Source organism: Hesperophylax consimilis, chromosome 3 (genome assembly GCF_061612785.1).
Source record: "Hesperophylax consimilis isolate HC1 chromosome 3, BYU_Hcon_1.0, whole genome shotgun sequence".
Lineage (NCBI taxonomy): Eukaryota > Metazoa > Arthropoda > Insecta > Trichoptera > Limnephilidae > Hesperophylax > Hesperophylax consimilis.
Window position 1 is genome coordinate 10058757 of NC_142838.1, and position 5642 is coordinate 10064398.

The 5642-nt window shown below is 35.3% G+C and overlaps 1 long non-coding RNA gene across 1 annotated transcript; it reads right to left on the minus strand.

Annotated features, from left to right (window-relative positions):
* Positions 1-4571: 4571 nt before the first annotated feature.
* LOC149424922 (uncharacterized) lies at positions 4572-5402 on the minus strand. The gene is made up of 3 exons (XR_016305653.1): positions 5142-5402; positions 4819-4982; positions 4572-4685 (listed from the first exon to the last, which is right to left on the minus strand). It is a non-coding gene; the product is annotated as an uncharacterized LOC149424922 (long non-coding RNA).
* Positions 5403-5642: the final 240 nt, after the last annotated feature.

Consider the following 5642-nt stretch of genomic DNA (forward strand, 5'->3'; position numbering starts at 1 on the left):
GTTTACAATAAAACTCTCCTTTGGCCATCAACTACATTGGAACCTAGTACCTAGTAGTCCAGTAAGTACGGCAGACATTGGTATTCGAGCAGAGTATACACATCCAGTAAGCATGCAAGTATTTCACTTTATGCGAATTTTTGACTGTCCATTCTTATTGTTTGGCCCGGATCCCAGTGGATAGCGTAGCACGAAGGTCCAAAAACAACTTTAAATGACCAAAAATAAATTTATTTGGAAAATAGAGATAAAGGTATTTTTTAATCATTTTACTACATATGACTACAAAATCAATTTAAAGATGCCTGAAAACAAATGAATTTACATATGACGAGGTGCAATAACTCACTGAACTAATAATTATTTAATTATATCATATATTTTATTTATCAAAAAACCATTGAGAGGGTCGGGACAGTTAAAAAATGTGTTTCCGTTAGTTCCACTTTCTTTCCTAAAACATTGCAAATAACCAACCACTCAAATTAGGAACAACTGGCAAAATATAGTCAATTTGGCAATAAAATGTATACATTTATTCAATTGTAAAAAAAAACTTTAATTGATATGGCAATACCAAGCTACTCACTTTGTGTTTGTTATGTGTTCTTCAAATTCAATTTTTTTCATGTTCGAACTTGACAGTTCGTTTTAAAGAAACAAAGGAAAATAATTTCATTCGTTTTTTATGAAGACATTTATAAGATTTTTACTACAAACAAAAACCTATTTTGGCCACCTGGGGCCTTAGCATGAGAAGTCGATATAGCCCTATAGCAATACGATATCGTTAAAATACGTCATCAATGAGCACTTAACGACATATGCTAGCACGATCAAAATATAACAACCGACGATTGTTAAAATTCCTTGTCTATGGTCAAAGTAGCGACGGTATCGTTAAAATTGCGAGCATGAGAATGTATCGATAGGATAACTTCCGACCGACGGTTGCTAAAAGCCCGCCGAATATAACGTGGGGTCTTGAGTGTCAGTTAAAACTTTGGTTGGCTGTCGATATACGTATTTTTTTAATAATGTCGTTCATTATGCAAAATTTCTGGTTCAATGAAAGGAGGCAGGTTAGGGAAGATCGTAGGATTGAAAGGCGTCGTTTACGCGATCAATTGAATCCGTTCGAACTTGCAGAGACGGAATTCAGACAATTGTTTCGAATATCGCGTATTATGGCTAGAGATCTCATTGATCAATTAACTCCTTTTCTAGTGTCAAAAAATACATTAGGACTTCCAGTATACATTAAAGTGAGAGTATTAAATATTATTGATATCTTAGTAAAACAAAAACACAATATAAATCTATCCACCACTGGAACGACCACGTGAAATAAATAAATTTGCTTCGATTGCTGATGATAATTTTTCACAATAAAGTGATTAAAATGATCAAAAGTGAAGTTTATTAATTAGTTGTATTATTTATGATGTTGACAGGTACTCGCACCCATCAGCTTCTTTGCTACAGGGAGCTACCAACGTGGAGTAGGCCAAGATCACTTCTTGGCGATAGGGCAAACTACCGTTAGCAAGTGCATAAAACTCTTTATGAAAGCAGTTTTAGAACATCTGTACAGAAGATGGATACATTTTCCGGCTACAAATGAAGCCCGCAAGCAAGTAGAGAGTAGTTTTAGGGAAAAATTAAACTTTCCACATGTTCTGGGATGCATCGATTGCACCCACATCGCCATCGTCACCCCTTCCAGACACGAGGAGCAGTACAAAAACCACAAAGGATTTTATTCGCTGAATGTTCAAGTGGTAAATATTATTTCAGAAATAAAACAGCCGGATTGTTGTTTTCAAATTTTATTGAAGGTTTTTTATGTTTGAGAAACAGGTCTGCGATGCTACGTTGAAAATATTGAGCATCAACACACGCTTCCCGGGTACTGTCCATGACCAATTCATTTGGAATAATAGTTTAGTCAAAACTGAAATGAACAGACTATACAATCAGAGAATTGGGACATATTTCTTGCTAGGTATGTATTTCAACAACTCATTTTAAAAAAAGGCAAAAAAATCATAATTTAGTAGTTGTATGTACCTATTATAATGGGTGTTTTGTTTCAATCAGGCGATTCTGGATATACACTCGAGCCTTATCTGATGACACCAATATTGAATGCAGTCGAGGGGAGTGCCCAATACAGATACACAAAGGCGCACTGTGAGGCGAGATGTTCCGTAGAACGCCTATTTGGGGCATGGAAGGCTATATTCCGTTGCCTCAGGAAAGACAGAGTTCTCCATTATGAGCCCGATGCTGCTGGTCAAATAATTATTACTTGTGCTATACTATACAACATGATGAAGCACTATAAATCAGTTTCCTTGTTGAACTATATGCATTTAAAAAAGTAAGGCAACAGTACAAAATATTAATAAATTGTTCTCTATTTTCAGATTAACAGACGATTATAATGATAATGTAGAGTTAAGAGAGGTTGAGCTGCTGCACCAGCCTGAAGATGTCAGCAGGGTTGTTGCAGCCCGCAGAGTGAGAGACGAACTAGTGCGAAATTACTTCTCCCACGAATGATAATATATTAAACAAGGAAACTGACTTATAGTGCTTCATCATGTTCAAACATTGTATCGTATGTACCTACATTGTAAAAACAATTCACGCCTCACAGAGACATTGCAAGAGTTTGAAGAACTGCTACTAATCAAGTATACATATATGCAAAGCGCTGCATGCAATATTTCACAAAAAGAACTTCAATAGTACTTTAAAACATTGTATTGTATGTACCAACACTGTAAAAACAATTCACGCCTCACAGAGACATTGCAAGAGTTTGAAGAACTGCTACTAATCAAGTATACATATATACAAAGCGCTGCATGCAATATTTCTCAAAAAGAACTTCAATAGTACTTTAAAACATTGTATTGTATGTACCAACACTGTAAAAACAATTCACGCCTCACAGAGACATTGCAAGAGTTTGAAGAACTGCTACTAATCAAGTATACATATATACAAAGCGCTGCATGCAATATTTCTCAAAAAGAACTTCAATAGTACTTTAAAACATTGTATTGTATGTACCAACACTGTAAAAACAATTCACGCCTCACAGAGACATTGCAAGAGTTTGAAGAACTGCTACTAATCAAGTACATATTCATATATGCAAAGCGCTGCATGCAATATTTCACAACAAGTACTTCAAAAGTACTTTAAAACATTGTATTGTATGTACCTACATTGTAAAAACAATTCACGCCTCACAGAGACATTGCAAGAGTTTGAAGAACTGCTACTAATCAAGTATATGTATATGCAAAGTGCTGCATGCAATATTACACAACAAGTACTTTAAAATATTGTATTGTATGTATCTAAATTGTAAAAAAAATGACATTTGTTGTTGAGTTTCACTTTTTCACAAGAAACATAAAAATTATGAACATACAAAACGTTAATAAAAATAAAAATTTAACACACAAAGTATACAAAAAACTTATTATCTTGAAAATTATAAAAAAAACTTAAAAACTAATCGTATTCATCCTCCGACTCCAACTTCAACGTATAGTTGGGCGAGTTAGCAAATGATGTTGACGGTTGAGTTTGTCTAGAATTAGAAATGTTTTATTAGAGATCTCATTCATTCTACTTTCATCGTACCTCCTAGCTGGACTGCTTGCCTCTCCAAGGACAATTGTTAATAATCGTGTTCCATCCCTTGTGAACATACTTCGCAATCTCTCAAGTGACATATTAAATAATGCAATATTTAATTTAATTTGTTCAGTTTTGTACATTAAATGTTTTTAAAAGCCTGTATAGATGTATAGCAAATAAATACCTCGCCAACTGTCGTTGGAGTAAACAAACCCTTTCACGTTCCACTGCCGTGTATCTCTGAAACAAGAGATGATAATTCATTAATTTACTAACTTAATTTACCTTCTATAGTAAATTAGTTATTAGTGCCAGTGAGACGAGACCAGAAAAGCACCATGTCTATGTAGACACTGTATCTTGCCCGGTCTCGGGGTGCCCTGACAAATAATTACAAAAAGGAACAGGAAATACCTCACAAATGTCAGCAAATCGATCCATTGAACTCTGAAATGATAAATAACAACTCATTAATTTATTTTAAATAACAATAGGTAGTCGACATACTAAAAGGAAGATTATAAATTAATTTATTCATTTTGAATTTCTCGCCAAGCTGGATTTTACATGTTTATTAATTTTTTTTAACACAAAGAATATCTAAACAAACAGAACAATAAAAACTCCACCGCGCAAAATGGAAAAATAGTACATTGGGAATAGTACAATAAATAAATGAAATAAGTCAAAGCTGGGCATTTTATTTTGTTCTACTAAGATTTAATTCTAATTTAAAAGTACAGTGCCACACTTATAAGTTGGCGCTGGCCTAAACATGAATTGACGCTATTTCTTTATATTTTAATCTGGCAACTTACACGTGTAGCGCTGTATTTGGGAGTGATTTGAAGAGAAATAGGAAATACCTTAAAAATATTGGAGAATTTATGAATAGCTCCCACAAGCTCCTTGGATGATTGGTTATTAGCCTCCTGCGCCATCACCATCCGAACCCCCACATCTGGCTTGTCAGTTAGCTTCCTCTTCTTGCTCGGGCGAGAAGGGGAAGCTATGTCACGCCATGTCTGTAAAATGTAAAAATAATGTCAGGTTAAAAGTGATTTACGGTCTTATATCAAGTGTCTCGATGATAGATTATATTAGAAGGTCAGCAAAGTTTGCTGCAACCAGTTTGTATAGGTAGGTACAAATACTCACTGTTTTCCACTGCTCGGCTGACTTAGCAGGACCCAATTCTGCCAGTTGTTCCGCCAAATTCCGAACCCCGAGGTCCCACAAACCTTCCAGCGGCGAACTCCGAATGGTCAGCCATATAGCTGGTTAGCAGATCCATTTGACTGGTCGTCGACCTTACTCTCTTCCTGAAATCATAATATCAGCATTTTGAATATCTTAAAATACTGCGTATGATTGAAATATTAGTAAAAATAACTTCAAAATTTTGACACAATAGAATGTAAGTATATCTCTTTGATAATAATGGAAATTCTTTCACACAAAAAGATAAATAAATAACTTACCCAGCTACCATTGCTTGCGACATCGTAAAATATTAAAAAAACAAGGCGGTTACAATGATCAAGCTTGAAATCTGACGTTTGACGTCTGACGTCTATCCAATTCATAGACAATTCCGTCCCAGTATTGCCAGCGTATATCGATTTGTATTTATTGCCTTATCGATGTCGTTAGAGATATCAATAGTGTTCTCATGCTAGGGAAGTCGTTATAAAATGGTCGGTAGATACGCTTAGCAATACGATATCGTTAAGTTCGATCGATTCTCATGCTAAGGCCCCTGGTGTTGTGATTTAGATGTATGTGCAGAGGGAGGATTCAGGACACTGGATGCGGCATGCCTCGCACAATAAAGCGAGCATTCACAAAACGCACGCAGCCTTGTAAATCTGCCGAGATCATAAAATCTGCGGCAAACAGAATCGTATTATTGTGGCTTCTGCATAATGCCTTTATTGTGCTCTATCGGTGGTATATTTATGTGCACTTTCTTTATTACTTTT